This window comes from Pleurodeles waltl, chromosome 6, assembly GCF_031143425.1.
Source record: "Pleurodeles waltl isolate 20211129_DDA chromosome 6, aPleWal1.hap1.20221129, whole genome shotgun sequence".
Taxonomy (NCBI): Eukaryota; Metazoa; Chordata; class Amphibia; order Caudata; family Salamandridae; genus Pleurodeles; species Pleurodeles waltl.
In genome coordinates, this window is record NC_090445.1 from 1287413841 (window position 1) to 1287432548 (window position 18708).

Below are 18708 nucleotides of genomic sequence, written 5' to 3' on the forward strand. Positions count from 1 at the left end.
CTGCCAACCCCTCAGACAGGCTTCTGCCCCCCTGGGGTCAAGCCAGGCTTGTCCCAGGATGGCAGAACAAAGGACTTCCTCTGAGAGAGGGTGTTACACCCTCTCCCTTTGGAAAATGGTGTGAAGGCAGGGGAGGAGTAGCCTCCCCCAGCCTCTGGAAATGCTTTCTTGGGCACAGATGTGCCCAATTCTGCATAAGCCAGTCTACACCGGTTCAGGGACCCCTTAGCCCCTGCTCTGGCGTGAAACTGGACAAAGGAAAGGGGAGTGACCACTCCCGTGACCTGCACCTCCCCTGGGAGGTGTCCAGAGCTCCTCCAGTGTGCTCCAGACCTCTGCCATCTTGGAAACAGAGGTGCTGCTGGCACACTGGACTGCTCTGAGTGGCCAGTGCCACCAGGTGACGTCAGAGACTCCTTCTGATAGGCTCCTTCAGGTTTTAGTAGCCTATCCTCTCTCCTAGGTAGCCAAACCCTCTTTTCTGGCTATTTAGGGTCTCTGTCTCTGGGGAAACTTTAGATAACGAATGCAAGAGCTCATCCGAGTTCCTCTGCATCTCTCTCTTCACCTTCTGCCAAGGAATCGACTGCTGACCGCGCTGGAAGCCTGCAAACCTGCAACATAGTAGCAAAGACGACTACTGCAACTCTGTAACGCTGATCCTGCCGCCTTCTCGACTGTTTTCCTGCTTGTGCATGCTGTGGGGGTAGTCTGCCTCCTCTCTGCACCAGAAGCTCCGAAGAAATCTCCCGTGGGTCGACGGAATCTTCCCCCTGCAACCGCAGGCACCAAAAAGCTGCATTACCGGTCCCTTGGGTCTCCTCTCAGCATGACGAGCGAGGTCCCTCGAATCCAGCGACTCTGTCCAAGTGACCCCCACAGTCCAGTGACTCTTCAGTCCAAGTTTGGTGGAGGTAAGTCCTTGCCTCACCTCGCTGGGCTGCATTGCTGGGAACCGCGACTTTTGCAGCTACTCCGGCCCCTGTGCACTTCCGGCGGAAATCCTTTGTGCACAGCCAAGCCTGGGTCCACGGCACTCTAACCTGCATTGCACGACTTTCTAAGTTGGTCTCCGGCGACGTGGGACTCCTTTGTGCAACTTCGGGTGAGCACTGTTTCACGCATCCTTGTAGTGCCTGTTTCTGGCACTTCTCCGGGTGCTACCTGCTGCTGAGAGGGCTCTTTGTCTTGCTCGACGTCCCCTCTCTCTCTTGGTCCAATTTGCGACCTTCTGGTCCCTCCAGGGCCACAGCAGCGTCCAAAAACGCTAACTGCACGACATGCAGCTAGCAAGGCTTGTTGGCGTTCTTTTGGCGGGGAAACACTTCTGCACAACTTTCCACAGCGAGAGGGATCCGTCCACCAAAGGGGAAGTCTCTAGCCCTTTTCGTTCCTGCAGAGACCGCAGCTTCTTCTGTCCAGTAGAAGCTTCTTTGCACCTGCAGCTGGCATTTCCTGGGCATTTGCCCATTTCCGACTTGCTTGTGACTTTTGGACTTGGTCCCCTTGTTCCACAGGTACCCTAGATTGGAAATCCACAGTTGTTGCATTATTGGTTTGTGTCTTTCCTGCATTATTCCTCTAACACAACTTCTTTGTCCTTAGGGGAACTTTAGTGCACTTTGCACTCACTTTTCAGGGTCTTGGGGAGGGTTATTTTTCTAACTCTCACTATTTTCTAATAGTCCCAGCGACCCTCTACAAGGTCCCATAGGTTTGGGGTCCATTCGTGGTTCGCATTCCACTTTTGGAGTATATGGTTTGTGTTGCCCCTATCCCTATGTTTCCCCATTGCATCCTATTGTAACTATACATTGTTTGCACTGTTTTCTAAGACTATACTGCATATTTTTGCTATTGTGTATATATATCTTGTGTATATTTCCTATCCTCTCACTGAGGGTACACTCTAAGATACTTTGGCATATTGTCATAAAAATAAAGTACCTTTATTTTTAGTATAACTGTGTATTGTGTTTTCTTATGATATTGTGCATATGACGCTAAGTGGTACTGTAGTAGCTTCACACGTCTCCTAGTTCAGCCTAAGCTGCTCTGCTAAGCTACCATTATCTATCAGCCTAAGCTGCTAGACACCTTATACACTAATAAGGGATAACTGGGCCTGGTGCAAGGTGCAAGTACCCCTTGGTACTCACTACAAGCCAGTCCAGCCTCCTACATTGGTTGTGCAGTGGTGGGATAAGTGCTTTGAGACTACTTACCACTCTTGTCATTGTACTTTTCATAAGAGAAAAATATACAAAACAAGTTCAGTGTGTGTACACATAGCTAAAAAGTTTTGCATTTCCTCTTTTCACTCTTTTCTAAAGTGCTGAAAAGTACTTCTAAACTTTCAAAAAGTTACAAAAGTTTTTTTCCGAAAACTTTTTTTTCTTTTTCTATCACTTTAACTCTCTCTAAAAATGTCTGGCACAGGCCAAAATGTTGATCTGTCCAAACTTGCATATGACCACCTTAGCTGGAAAGGAGCAAGGAGTCTCTGTGTAGAGAGAGGTTTGAGTGTAGGGAAGAATCCTTCCTTGGAACTGTTACTTAACATGCTTAGAGAACAAGATAAGGCTATAGGTGCCCCATCTGTTGAAAAAGTACCTAATAGTTCCCAATCTGATTCAGGGACTCCCCCAGGAAAAGATTCAGGAAAGAAACTTCCTAGCCTGCCCATTACTAGACAGTCTAGCATAGTTGGTAATGATGATGAGCCACACCATACAAATAGTGTTGTCTCACATCATAGCAAAAGCATTTATTCTCACCATACTGGTAGTAATGTTTCTGTTAGCCAAGCTGTTAGGGTCGCTTCTGTAAGGGACAGGTCTCCTTCTGTTCATTCCCATCATACCTCTGTATCTAGGAATGTCCCTCCCACCAACCCTGATGACAGAATGTTAGAGAGGGAACTCAATAAGTTGAGGGTGGAACAAACCAGACTGAAGCTTAAAAAGCAACAGCTGGATTTGGATAGACAGTCTTTTGAACTAGAGAAGGAAAGACAGAAGTTGGGTTTAGAAACCCATGGTGGCAGCAGCAGTATTCCCCATAGTCATCCTGTAAAAGAGCATGATTCCAGGAATCTGCACAAGATAGTTCCCCCTTATAAGGAGGGGGATGACATTAACAAGTGGTTTGCTGCACTTGAGAGGGCCTGTGTTGTACAGGATGTCCCTCAAAGGCAGTGAGCTGCTATCCTATGGCTATCATTTGGTGGAAAAGGTAGGGATAGGCTCCTTACTGTGAAAGAAAATGATGCTAATAATTTCCAAGTTCTTAAGAATGCACTCCTGGATGGTTATGGCTTAACCACTGAACAGTACAGGATAAAGTTCAGAGAGACCAAAAAGGAGTCTTCACAAGACTGGGTTGATTTCATTGACCATTCAGTGAAGGCCTTGGAGGGGTGGTTACATGGCAGTAAAGTTACTGATTATGACAGCCTGTATAACTTAATCCTGAGAGAGCATATTCTTAATAATTGTGTGTCTGATTTGTTGCACCAGTACTTGGTGGACTCTGATCTGACCTCTCCCCAAGAATTGGGAAAGAAGGCAGACAAATGGGTCAGAACAAGGGTGAACAGAAAAGTTCATACAGGGGGTGACAAAGAGAACACTAAGAAGAAAGATGGTGAAAAATCTCACTATAAGCATGGGGATAAGGGTAAAACCAAAGATTCCACTTCAAATCTTAAACACTCTTCAGGGGGTGGAGATAAAACAAATTCTTCCTCTTCTTCTCAAACTACACAATTTAAAAAGCCTTGGTGCTTTGTGTGTAAAAATAGAGGCCATAGGCCAGGGGATAAGTCCTGTACAGGTAAACCCCCTGAGCCTACCACCACTAATACATCAAGCTCTAGTGCCCCTAGCAGTAGTGGTACTAGTGGTGGGACTGCTGGCAACAGTCAAGTTAAGGGTGTAGTTGGGTTCACTTATGGGTCCATAGTAGAAACTGGGGTAGTCAGTCCCAAGACAGTTTCTGTCACACCTAGTGGCATTGGCCTTGCCACACTAGCTGCTTGTCCCCTTACAATGGATAAGTACAGGCAGACAGTTTCAATAAATGGTGTTGAGGCCTTGGCCTACAGGGACACAGGTGCCAGTATCACTTTGGTGACTGAAAACCTAGTGCATCCTGATCAACACATCATTGGACAACAATATAAGATTATTGATGTCCATAACTCCACTAAGTTTCTCCCCTTAGCTATAATTCAGTTTAGTTGGGGTGGAGTTACTGGCCCTAAGCAGGTGGTAGTATCACCTAGCTTACCTGTAGATTGTCTCTTAGGTAATGACCTAGAGGCCTCAGGTTGGGCTGATGTAGAGTTTTATGCCCATGCAGCCATGCTGGGCATCCCAGAGGAATTGTTCCCTCTCATTTCTACTGAAATGAAAAAGCAAAGGAGAGAAGGCCTGAAAACTCAGGATCCCTCTCCAACAACAGGTAAAAAGGGTATCACAGTATCCCCTAACCACCCTACCATTCAGGATACCATTCCTGTGGTGGGAGAAACCTCTCCTGGGGTGGCACCTGTTCCAAGGGAATCATCAGTTGGCAAAACTGTACTCCCTGAGGTAGAAGTACCTCTCTGTGGGATAACTATCATTGGTGAGAAAAAGAGCACCATTTTAGTTAACATAGAGTATCCCTCCAACCCTCCCAGAGAAACTTTAGTGCAGAAACCCTGCACTGCCTCACAACACTTAGGACAGCATCCCTGCCCTAGTGTGGAGCTCATAGGACAGCATCCCTACCCTGCTCCAACTCAAGAGAAACAGCATCCCTGTTCTCTCTTCCATCCATATGGACAAAGTTTTTGCCCAGCTATGGCTTTCCCGAGACAGCATCCCTGTCTGGCATTTCCATCACTACAAATAGGTTCAATGGACAATTCCCACTGCTCTAAACTAAAACTTACTCATAGAAACTCTGAAAATACATCTTCACATTGTTGCTTAGCTAAAAAACTTCAAACAGGGTGGTTTACATCCCCACAGGGAAGTAACAATGTGGTGGATGATAAAGGGAGTAACCAGTCTATTGCAGAGCTACTCTCTACTTATCACCACTTAGACAATAAAGTCTCAACTGGCCAAGGTTAGCCTTATTGTCCTTCGTTTGGGGGGGGGGTTGTGTGAGAATGTAGCCTCTTTCTAGCCTTGTTACCCCCACTTTTGGCCTGTTTGTGAGTGTATGTCAGGGTGTTTTCACTGTCTCACTGGGATCCTGCCAGACAGGGTCCAGTGCTCATAGTGAAAACCCTATGTTTTCAGTATGTTTGTTATGTGTCACTGGGACCCTGCTAGCCAGGACCCCAGTGCTCATAAGTTTGTGGCCTATATGTATGTGTTCCCTGTGTGGTGCCTAACTGTCTCACTGAGGCTCTGCTAATCAGAACCTCAGTGGTTATGCTCTCTCATTTCTTTCAAATTGTCACTAACAAGCTAGTGACCAATTTCACCAATTTACATTGGCTTACTGGAACACCCTTATAATTCCCTAGTATATGGTACTGAGGTACCCAGGGTATTGGGGTTCCAGGAGATCCCTATGGGCTGCAGCATTTCTTTTGCCACCCATAGGGAGCTCTGACAATTCTTACACAGGCCTGCCACTGCAGCCTGAGTGAAATAATGTCCACGTTATTTCACAGTCATTTTTCACTGCACTTAAGTAACTTATAAGTCACCTATATGTCTAACCTTTACCTGGTAAAGGTTAGGTGCAAAGTTACTTAGTGTGAGGGCAGCCTGGCACTAGCCAAGGTGCCCCCACATTGTTCAGAGCCAATTCCCTGAACTTTGTGAGTGCGGGGACACCATTACACGCGTGCACTACATATAGGTCAATACCTATATGTAGCTTCACAATGGTAACTCCGAATATGGCCATGTAACATGTCTAAGATCATGGAATTGCCCCCTCTATGCCATCCTGGCATTGTTGGCACAATTCGATGATCCCAGTGGTCTGTAGCACAGACCCTGGTACTGCCAAACTGCCTTTCATGGGGTTTCACTGCAGCTGCTGCTGCTGCCAACCCCTCAGACAGGCTTCTGCCCCCCTGGGGTCAAGCCAGGCTTGTCCCAGGATGGCAGAACAAAGGACTTCCTCTGAGAGAGGGTGTTACACCCTCTCCCTTTGGAAAATGGTGTGAAGGCAGGGGAGGAGTAGCCTCCCCCAGCCTCTGGAAATGCTTTCTTGGGCACAGATGTGCCCAATTCTGCATAAGCCAGTCTACACCGGTTCAGGGACCCCTTAGCCCCTGCTCTGGCGTGAAACTGGACAAAGGAAAGGGGAGTGACCACTCCCGTGACCTGCACCTCCCCTGGGAGGTGTCCAGAGCTCCTCCAGTGTGCTCCAGACCTCTGCCATCTTGGAAACAGAGGTGCTGCTGGCACACTGGACTGCTCTGAGTGGCCAGTGCCACCAGGTGACGTCAGAGACTCCTTCTGATAGGCTCCTTCAGGTTTTAGTAGCCTATCCTCTCTCCTAGGTAGCCAAACCCTCTTTTCTGGCTATTTAGGGTCTCTGTCTCTGGGGAAACTTTAGATAACGAATGCAAGAGCTCATCCGAGTTCCTCTGCATCTCTCTCTTCACCTTCTGCCAAGGAATCGACTGCTGACCGCGCTGGAAGCCTGCAAACCTGCAACATAGTAGCAAAGACGACTACTGCAACTCTGTAACGCTGATCCTGCCGCCTTCTCGACTGTTTTCCTGCTTGTGCATGCTGTGGGGGTAGTCTGCCTCCTCTCTGCACCAGAAGCTCCGAAGAAATCTCCCGTGGGTCGACGGAATCTTCCCCCTGCAACCGCAGGCACCAAAAAGCTGCATTACCGGTCCCTTGGGTCTCCTCTCAGCATGACGAGCGAGGTCCCTCGAATCCAGCGACTCTGTCCAAGTGACCCCCACAGTCCAGTGACTCTTCAGTCCAAGTTTGGTGGAGGTAAGTCCTTGCCTCACCTCGCTGGGCTGCATTGCTGGGAACCGCGACTTTTGCAGCTACTCCGGCCCCTGTGCACTTCCGGCGGAAATCCTTTGTGCACAGCCAAGCCTGGGTCCACGGCACTCTAACCTGCATTGCACGACTTTCTAAGTTGGTCTCCGGCGACGTGGGACTCCTTTGTGCAACTTCCGGTGAGCACTGTTTCATGCATCCTTGTAGTGCCTGTTTCTGGCACTTCTCCGGGTGCTACCTGCTGCTAAGAGGGCTCCTTGTGTTGCTCGACGTCCCCTCTCTCTCCTGGTCCAATTTGCGACCTCCTGGTCCCTCCAGGGCCACAGCAGCGTCCAAAAACGCTAACCGCACGACTTGCAGCTAGCAAGGCTTGTTGGCGTTCTTTTGGCGGGGAAACACTTCTGTACGACTCTGCACGGCGAGATGGATTTGTCCACCAAAGGGGAAGTCTCTAGCCCTTTTTGTTCCTGCAGAAACCGCAGCTTCTTCTGTCCAGTAGAAGCTTCTTTGCACCCGCAGCTGGCATTTCCTGGGCATTTGCCCATCTCCGACTTGCTTGTGACTTTTGGACTTGGTCCCCTTGTTCCACAGGTACCCTAGATTGGAAATCCACAGTTGTTGCATTGTTGGTTTGTGTCTTTCCTGCATTATTCCTCTAACACGACTTCTTTGTCCTTAGGGGAACTTTAGTGCACTTTGCACTCACTTTTCAGGGTCTTGGGGAGGGTTATTTTTCTAACTCTCACTATTTTCTAATAGTCCCAGCGACCCTCTACAAGGTCCCATAGGTTTGGGGTCCATTCGTGGTTCGCATTCCACTTTTGGAGTATATGGTTTGTGTTGCCCCTATCCCTATGTTTCCCCATTGCATCCTATTGTAACTATACATTGTTTGCACTGTTTTCTAAGACTATACTGCATATTTTTGCTATTGTGTATATATATCTTGTGTATATTTCCTATCCTCTCACTGAGGGTACACTCTAAGATACTTTGGCATATTGTCATAAAAATAAAGTACCTTTATTTTTAGTATAACTGTGTATTGTGTTTTCTTATGATATTGTGCATATGACACTAAGTGGTACTGTAGTAGCTTCACACGTCTCCTAGTTCAGCCTAAGCTGCTCTGCTAAGCTACCATTATCTATCAGCCTAAGCTGCTAGACACCCTATACACTAATAAGGGATAACTGGGCCTGGTGCAAGGTGCAAGTACCCCTTGGTACTCACTACAAGCCAGTCCAGCCTCCTACATTGGTTGTGCAGTGGTGGGATAAGTGCTTTGAGACTACTTACCACTCTTGTCATTGTACTTTTCATAAGAGAAAAATATACAAAACAAGTTCAGTGTGTGTACACATAGCTAAAAAGTTTTGCATTTCCTCTTTTCACTCTTTTCTAAAGCGCTGAAAAGTACTTCTAAACTTTCAAAAAGTTAAAAAAGTTTTTTTCTGTCTTTCCAAAAAGTTCTGAAAACTTTTTTTTCTTTTTCTATCACTTTAACTCTCTCTAAAAATGTCTGGCACAGGCCAAAATGTTGATCTGTCCAAACTTGCATATGACCACCTTAGCTGGAAAGGAGCAAGGAGTCTCTGTGTAGAGAGAGGTTTGAGTGTAGGGAAGAATCCTTCCTTGGAACTGTTACTTAACATGCTTAGAGAACAAGATAAGGCTATAGGTGCCCCATCTGTTGAAAAAGTACCTAATAGTTCCCAATCTGATTCAGGGACTCCCCCAGGAAAAGATTCAGGAAAGAAACTTCCTAGCCTGCCCATTACTAGACAGTCTAGCATAGTTGGTAATGATGATGAGCCACACCATACAAATAGTGTTGTCTCACATCATAGCAAAAGCATTTATTCTCACCATACTGGTAGTAATGTTTCTGTTAGCCAAGCTGTTAGGGTGGCTTCTGTAAGGGACAGGTCTCCTTCTGTTCATTCCCATCATACCTCTGTATCTAGGAATGTTCCTCCCACCAACCCTGATGACAGAATGTTAGAGAGGGAACTCAATAAGTTGAGGGTGGAACAAACCAGACTGAAGCTTAAAAAGCAACAGCTGGATTTGGATAGACAGTCTTTTGAACTAGAGAAGGAAAGACAGAAGTTGGGTTTAGAAACCCATGGTGGCAGCAGCAGTATTCCCCATAGTCATCCTGTAAAAGAGCATGATTCCAGGAATCTGCACAAGATAGTTCCCCCTTATAAGGAGGGGGATGACATTAACAAGTGGTTTGCTGCACTTGAGAGGGCCTGTGTTGTACAGGATGTCCCTCAAAGGCAGTGGGCTGCTATCCTATGGCTATCATTTAGTGGAAAAGGTAGGGATAGGCTCCTTACTGTGAAAGAAAATGATGCTCATAATTTCCAAGTTCTTAAGAATGCACTCCTGGATGGTTATGGCTTAACCACTGAACAGTACAGGATAAAGTTCAGAGAGACCAAAAAGGAGTCTTCACAAGACTGGGTTGATTTCATTGACCATTCTGTGAAGGCCTTGGAGGGGTGGTTACATGGCAGTAAAGTTACTGATTATGACAGCCTGTATAACTTAATCCTGAGAGAGCATATTCTTAATAATTGTGTGTCTGATTTGTTGCACCAGTACTTGGTGGACTCTGATCTGACCTCTCCCCAAGAATTGGGAAAGAAGGCAGACAAATGGGTCAGAACAAGGGTGAACAGAAAAGTTCATACAGGGGGTGACAAAGAGAACACTAAGAAGAAAGATGGTGAAAAATCTCAAGATAAGCATGGGGATAAGGGTAAAACCAAAGATTCCACTTCAAATCTTAAACACTCTTCAGGGGGTGGAGATAAAACAAATTCTTCCTCTTCTTCTCAAACTACACAATTTAAAAAGCCTTGGTGCTTTGTGTGTAAAAATAGAGGCCATAGGCCAGGGGATAAGTTCTGTCCAGGTAAACCCCCTGAGCCTACCACCACTAATACATCAAGCTCTAGTGCCCCTAGCAGTAGTGGTACTAGTGGTGGGACTGCTGGCAACAGTCAAGTTAAGGGTGTAGTTGGGTTCACTTATGGGTCCATAGTAGAAACTGGGGTAGTCAGTCCCAAGACAGTTTCTGTCACACCTAGTGGCATTGGCCTTGCCACACTGGCTGCTTGTCCCCTTACAATGGATAAGTACAGGCAGACAGTTTCAATAAATGGTGTTGAGGCCTTGGCCTACAGGGACACAGGTGCCAGTATCACTTTGGTGACTGAAAACCTAGTGCATCCTGATCAACACATCATTGGACAACAATATAAGATTATTGATGTCCATAACTCCACTAAGTTTCTCCCCTTAGCTATAATTCAGTTTAGTTGGGGTGGAGTTACTGGCCCTAAGCAGGTGGTAGTATCACCTAGCTTACCTGTAGATTGTCTCTTAGGTAATGACCTAGAGGCCTCAGGTTGGGCTGATGTAGAGTTTTATGCCCATGCAGCCATGCTGGGCATCCCAGAGGAATTGTTCCCTCTCATTTCTACTGAAATGAAAAAGCAAAGGAGAGAAGGCCTGAAAACTCAGGATCCCTCTCCAACAACAGGTAAAAAGGGTATCACAGTATCCCCTAACCACCCTACCATTCAGGATACCATTCCTGTGGTGGGAGAAACCTCTCCTGGGGTGGCACCTGTTCCAAGGGAATCATCAGTTGGCAAAACTGTACTCCCTGAGGTAGAAGTACCTCTCTGTGGGATAACTAACATTGGTGAGAAAAAGAGCACCATTTTAGTTAACATAGAGTATCCCTCCAACCCTCCCAGAGAAACTTTAGTGCAGAAACCCTGCACTGCCTCACAACACTTAGGACAGCATCCCTGCCCTAGTGTGGAGCTCATAGGACAGCATCCCTGCCCTGCTCCAACTCAAGAGAAACAGCATCCCTGTTCTCTCTTCCATCCATATGGACAAAGTTTTTGCCCAGCTATGGCTTTCCCGAGACAGCATCCCTGTCTGGCATTTCCATCACTACAAATAGGTTCAATGGACAATTCCCACTGCTCTAAACTAAAACTTACTCATAGAAACTCTGAAAATACATCTTCACATTGTTGCTTAGCTAAAAAACTTCAAACAGGGTGGTTTACATCCCCACAGGGAAGTAACCATATAGTGGATGATAAAGGGAGTAACCAGTCTATTGCAGAGCTACTCTCTACTTATCACCACTTAGACAATAAAGTCTCAACTGGCCAAGGTTAGCCTTATTGTCCTTCGTTTGGGGGGGGGGGGGGGTTGTGTGAGAAAGTAGCCTCTTTCTAGCCTTGTTACCCCCACTTTTGGCCTGTTTGTGAGTGTATGTCAGGGTGTTTTCACTGTCTCACTGGGATCCTGCCAGACAGGGCCCAGTGCTCATAGTGAAAACCCTATGTTTTCAGTATGTTTGTTATGTGTCACTGGGACCCTGCTAGCCAGGACCCCAGTGCTCATAAGTTTGTGGCCTATATGTATGTGTTCCCTGTGTGGTGCCTAACTGTCTCACTGAGGCTCTGCTAATCAGAACCTCAGTGGTTATGCTCTCTCATTTCTTTCAAATTGTCACTAACAGGCTAGTGACCAATTTCACCAATTTACATTGGCTTACTGGAACACCCTTATAATTCCCTAGTATATGGTACTGAGGTACCCAGGGTATTGGGGTTCCAGGAGATCCCTATGGGCTGCAGCATTTCTTTTGCCACCCATAGGGAGCTCTGACAATTCTTACACAGGCCTGCCACTGCAGCCTGAGTGAAATAATGTCCACGTTATTTCACAGCCATTTTTCACTGCACTTAAGTAACTTATAAGTCACCTATATGTCTAACCTTTACCTGGTAAAGGTTAGGTGCAAAGTTACTTAGTGTGAGGGCACCCTGGCACTAGCCAAGGTGCCCCCACATTGTTCAGAGCCAATTCCCTGAACTTTGTGAGTGCGGGGACACCATTACACGCGTGCACTACATATAGGTCAATACCTATATGTAGCTTCACAATGGTAACTCCGAATATGGCCATGTAACATGTCTAAGATCATGGAATTGCCCCCTCTATGCCATCCTGGCATTGTTGGCACAATTCGATGATCCCAGTGGTCTGTAGCACAGACCCTGGTACTGCCAAACTGCCTTTCCTGGGGTTTCACTGCAGCTGCTGCTGCTGCCAACCCCTCAGACAGGCTTCTGCCCCCCTGGGGTCAAGCCAGGCTTGTCCCAGGATGGCAGAACAAAGGACTTCCTCTGAGAGAGGGTGTTACACCCTCTCCCTTTGGAAAATGGTGTGAAGGCAGGGGAGGAGTAGCCTCCCCCAGCCTCTGGAAATGCTTTCTTGGGCACAGATGTGCCCAATTCTGCATAAGCCAGTCTACACCGGTTCAGGGACCCCTTAGCCCCTGCTCTGGCGTGAAACTGGACAAAGGAAAGGGGAGTGACCACTCCCGTGACCTGCACCTCCCCTGGGAGGTGTCCAGAGCTCCTCCAGTGTGCTCCAGACCTCTGCCATCTTGGAAACAGAGGTGCTGCTGGCACACTGGACTGCTCTGAGTGGCCAGTGCCACCAGGTGACGTCAGAGACTCCTTCTGATAGGCTCCTTCAGGTGTTAGTAGCCTATCCTCTCTCCTAGGTAGCCAAACCCTCTTTTCTGGCTATTTAGGGTCTCTGTCTCTGGGGAAACTTTAGATAACGAATGCAAGAGCTCATCCGAGTTCCTCTGCATCTCTCTCTTCACCTTCTGCCAAGGAATCGACTGCTGACCGCGCTGGAAGCCTGCAAACCTGCAACATAGTAGCAAAGACGACTACTGCAACTCTGTAACGCTGATCCTGCCGCCTTCTCGACTGTTTTCCTGCTTGTGCATGCTGTGGGGGAAGTCTGCCTCCTCTCTGCACCAGAAGCTCCGAAGAAATCTCCCGTGGGTCGACGGAATCTTCCCCCTGCAACCGCAGGCACCAAAAAGCTGCATTACCGGTCCCTTGGGTCTCCTCTCAGCACGATGAGCGAGGTCCCTCGAATCCAGCGACTCTGTCCAAGTGACCCCCACAGTCCAGTAACTCTTCAGTCCAAGTTTGGTGGAGGTAAGTCCTTGCCTCACCTCGCTGGGCTGCATTGCTGGGAACCGCAACTTTTGCAGCTATTCCGGCCCCTGTGCACTTCCGGTGGAAATCCTTTGTGCACAGCCAAGCCTGGGTCCACGGCACTCTAACCTGCATTGCACGACTTTCTAAGTTGGTCTCCGGCGACGTGAGACTCCTTTGTGCAACTTCGGGTGAGCACCATTTCACGCATCCTTGTAGTGCCTGTTTCTGGCACTTCTCCGGGTGCTACCTGCTACTGAGAGGGCTCCTTGTCTTGCTCGACGTCCCCTCTCTCTCCTGGTCCAATTTGCGACCTCCTGGTCCCTCCAGGGCCACAGCAGCGTCCAAAAACGCTAACCGCACGACTTGCAGCTAGCAAGGCTTGTTGGCGTTCTTTCGGCGGGAAAACACTTCTGCACAATTCTTCACGGCGAGAGGGATCCGTCCACCAAAGGGGAAGTCTCTAGCCCTTTTCGTTCCTGCAGAAACCGCAGCTTCTTCTGTACAGTAGAAGCTTCTTTGCACCCGCAGCTGGCATTTCCTGGGCATTTGCCCATCTCCGACTTGCTTGTGACTTTTGGACTTGGTCCCCTTGTTCCACAGGGACCCTAGATTGGAAATCCACAGTTGTTGCATTGTTGGTTTGTGTCTTTCCTGCATTATTCCTCTAACACGACTTCTTTGTCCTTAGGGGAACTTTAGTGCACTTTGCACTCACTTTTCAGGGTCTTGGGGAGGGTTATTTTTCTAACTCTCACTATTTTCTAATAGTCCCAGCGACCCTCTACAAGGTCCCATAGGTTTGGGGTCCATTCGTGGTTCGCATTCCACTTTTGGAGTATATGGTTTGTGTTGCCCCTATCCCTCTGTTTCCCCATTGCATCCTATTGTAACTATACATTGTTTGCACTGTTTTCTAAGACTATACTGCATATTTTTGCTATTGTGTATATATATCTTGTGTATATTTCCTATCCTCTCACTGAGGGTACACTCTAAGATACTTTGGCATATTGTCATAAAAATAAAGTACCTTTATTTTTAGTATAACTGTGTATTGTGTTTTCTTATGATATTGTGCATATGACACTAAGTGGTACTGTAGTAGCTTCACACGTCTCCTAGTTCAGCCTAAGCTGCTCTACTAAGCTACCATTATCTATCAGCCTAAGCTGCTAGACACCCTATACACTAATAAGGGATAACTGGGCCTGGTGCAAGGTGCAAGTACCCCTTGGTACTCACTACAAGCCAGTCCAGCCTCCTACAGCCCCTTTTTGCCCCGGAGCTGAGTTCTGACTGATGGCGATTTGACTGATGTCCTGAAGACGAAGACTGAACCTGTGCGCTGACCTAAACTTTGGAGGGTAATTATGACAATGCATTTGTGATTTGTCTGTTTGCTTTTCCTTTCTAGGTACTGCTTACTTTTGACAGAGACCATAGATAGATGTTTTTCAAATTGGTGTTCTAAATTGTTTTTCATGAAGCCCAACATGCCAATGCTAATTAGTGGTTAGGACAGGTGCTCACTAAACTGACGCAAATAGACAAACGACCGAATCTATGCTTTGTTGAACTAACGCGTTATCAACACTCTGCTAAATTGATCTATGTTCACGCCGTGTTATGTTCTGATATTTGTGATCCTCACCTTAATGAAATCTCATCAAAGTTGCCATATCGTGACTATACTATTATGTTTCTTGGTTTTGAGACTAACGCATCTCCTTTTAGAATTGTAATCAATAGGGAATAAAACTTCATAAAATACTACTAAACTGGTGTTATTATTCATGACTGCAAGGTCATGGTAGCGGCTTTGAATTGATTAATGACTTTGACTAAAGTGAAATGTATTGTTGTGATAAATATTGATGACATTATTGATGCATTGATTGACATATTGATTAGCTATCTCGTCCTAAGGTGTCTCTCAACTGGGTCAAAAGATTCATTGGCCTAAAACGAGTCCTGATGTTTAATAAATTAATATAAAGGGACGCGTTATCAGTTCTGGTAGCAGAGCGACGGTCAGGCCCTTTGGGGCCCTAGGACAGAGAATTATTGTTTAGGCTGTTTTTCTGAGATAATGCAAATTGGAGGTATGATGTGTTTCTAAATTCACCATGACTTTCCTGGGATCTCGGAGCCTGCCTAAGTGAGTTGGGGATGTTCTCGGCGTTTTAGTATGTGTGGTGTAGGATTTGCGCTTGCTCAGCCTATGCATTTTGCAGGTGGTTTGTGAAGTTTGTATGTATTTAGGTCAGGTATGTGAGAAGGTAGCCTCTTTCTAGCCTTGTTACCCCCACTTTTGGCCTGTTTGTGAGTGTATGTCAGGATGTTTGTCACTGTTTTCACTGTCTCACTGGGATCCTGATGGCTAGGCCCCAGGGCTCATGGTGAAAACACTATGTTTTCAGTATGTTTGTTATGTGTCACTGGGACCCTGCTGGTCAGGACCCCAGTGCTCATAAGGTTGTGGCCTATATGTATGTGTCACTGGGACCCTGTCACACAGGGCCCCAGTGCTCATAGGTGTGCATGTATGTGTTCCCTGTGTGGTGCCTAACTGTCTCACTGAGGCTCTGCTAACCAGAACCTCAGTGGTTATGCTCTCTCATTTATTTAAAATTGTCACTAACAGGCTAGTGACCAATTTTACCAATTTACATTGGCTTACTGGAACACCCTTATAATTCCCTAGTATATGGTACTGAGGTACCCAGGGTATTGGGGTTCCAGGAGATCCCTATGGGCTGCAGCATTTCTTTTGCCACCCATAGGGAGCTCTGACAATTCTTACACAGGCCTGCCACTGCAGCCTGAGTGAAATAACGTCCACGTTATTTCACAGCCATTTTACACTGCACTTAAGTAACTTATAAGTCACCTATATGTCTAACCTTTACCTGGTAAAGGTTAGGTGCAAAGTTACTTAGTGTGTGGGCACCCTGGCACTAGCCAAGGTGCCCCCACATTGTTCAGAGTCAATTCACTGAACTTTGTGAGTGCGGGGACACCATTACACGCGTGCACTACATATAGGTCACTACCTATATGTAGCTTCACCATGGTAACTCCGAATATGGCCATGTAACATGTCTATGATCATGGAATTGCCCCCTCTATGCCATCCTGGCATAGTTGGCACCATCCCATGATCCCAGTGGTCTGTAGCACAGACCCTGGTACTGCCAAACTGCCCTTCCTGGGGTTTCACTGCAGCTGCTGCTGCTGCCAACCCCTCAGACAGGCATCTGCCCTCCTGGGGTCCAGCCAGGCCTGGCCCAGGATGGCAGAACAAAGAACTTCCTCTGAGAGAGGGTGTGACACCCTCTCCCTTTGGAAAATGGTTTGAAGGCAGGGGAGGAGTAGCCTCCCCCAGCCTCTGGAAATGCTTTGTTGGGCACAGATGTGCCCAATTCTGCATAAGCCAGTCTACACCGGTTCAGGGACCCCTTAGCCCCTGCTCTGGCGCGAAACTGGACAAAGGAAAGGGGAGTGACCACTCCCCTGACCTGCACCTCCCCTGGGAGGTGTCCAGAGCTCCTCCAGTGTGCTCCAGACCTCTGCCATCTTGGAAACAGAGGTGCTGCTGGCACACTGGACTGCTCTGAGTGGCCAGTGCCACCAGGTGACGTCAGAGACTCCTGCTGATAGGCTCCTTCAGGTGTTAGTAGCCTATCCCCTCTCCTAGGTAGCCAAACCCTCTTTTCTGGCTATTTAGGGTCTCTGTCTCTGGGGAAACTTTAGATAACGAATGCAAGAGCTCATCCGAGTTCCTCTGCATCTCCCTCTTCACCTTCTGATAAGGAAACGACCGCTGACCGCGCTGGAAGCCTGCAAACCTGTAACATAGTAGCAAAGACGACTACTGCAACTCTGTAACGCTGATCCTGCCGCCTTCTCGACTGTTTTCCTGCTTGTGCATGCTGTGGGGGTAGCCTGCCTCCTCTCTGCAGCAGAAGCTCCGAAGAAATCTCCTGTGGGTCGACGGAATCGTCCCCCTGCAACCGCAGGCACCGAAAAGCTGCATTACTGGTCCCTTGGGTCTCCTCTCAGCACGACGAGCGAGGTCCCTCGAATCCAGCGACGCTATCCAAGTGACCCCCACAGTCCAGTGACTCTTCAGCCCAAGTTTGGTGGAGGTAAGTCCTTGCCTCACCTCGCTGGGCTGCATTGCTGGGAACCGCGACTTTGCAGCTACTCCGGCCCCTGTGCACTTCCGGCGGAAATCCTTTGTGCACAGCCAAGCCTGGGTCCACGGCACTCTAACCTGCATTGCACGACTTTCTAAGTTGGTCTCCGGCGACGTGGGACTCCTTTGTGCAACTTCGGCAAGCACCGTTTAACGCATCCTCGTAGTGCCTGTTTCTGGCACTTCTCCGGGTGCTACCTGCTTCAGTGAGGGCTCTTTGTCTTGCTCGACGTCCCCTCTCTCTGCAGGTCCAATTTGCGACCTTCTGGTCCCTCTTGGGCCCCAGCAGCGTCCAAAAATGCCAAACGCACGATTTGCGTGTAGCAAGGCTTGTTGGCGTCCTTCCGGCGGGAAAATACTTCTGCACGACTCTCCAAGGCGAGAGGGATCCGTCCACCAAAGGGGAAGTCTCTAGCCCTTTTCGTTCCTGCAGAAACCTCAGCTTCTTCTGTCCAATCGAAGCTTCTTTGCACCCGCAGCTGGCATTTCCTGGGCATCTGCCCATCTACGACTTGCTTGTGACTTTTGGACTTGGTCCCCTTGTTCCACAGGTACCCTAGATTGGAAATCCACAGTTGTTGCATTGCTGGTTTGTGTCTTTCCTGCATTATTCCTCTAACACGACTATTTTGTCCTTAGGGGAACTTTAGTGCACTTTGCACTCACTTTTCAGGGTCTTGGGGAGGGTTATTTTTCTAACTCTCACTATTTTCTAATAGTCCCAGCGACCCTCTATAAGGTCACATAGGTTTGGGGTCCATTCGTGGTTCGCATTCCACTTTTGGAGTATATGGTTTGTGTTGCCCCTATCCCTATGTTTCCCCATTGCATCCTATTGTAACTATACATTGTTTGCACTGTTTTCTAAGACTATACTGCATATTTTTGCTATTGTGTATATATATCTTGTGTATATTTCCTATCCTCTCACTGAGGGTACACTCTAAGATACTTTGGCATATTGTCATAAAAATAAAGTACCTTTATTTTTAGTATAACTGTGTATTGTGTTTTCTTATGATATTGTGCATATGACACTAAGTGGTACTGTAGTAGCTTCACACGTCTCCTAGTTCAGCCTAAGCTGCTCTGCTAAGCTACCATTATCTATCAGCCTAAGCTGCTACACACCCTATACACTAATAAGGGATAACTGGGCCTGGTGCAAGGTGCAAGTACCCCTTGGTACTCACTACAAGCCAGCCCAGCCTCCTACAAGGTAAATGTTGTTTTAGTAGGAGTGGGTGTACTCCGCAGTATGAGAGTAGGGAAGTCGGCGTACTTCATGTGAGTGTGGCGCTTTGTGCTAAAAGATTATCCACTTGGTTGGTTGTTAATGTACGGACCCGTCGTGGTCTAAGACTCTGGAGTATATTGACAAGTGTAGGAGCCACTTGGGTTTATGATGTAATTTGTGCGGTTTAATTAGGTCAATCGGGCGTGGTTGACAAGTCGAGATTGA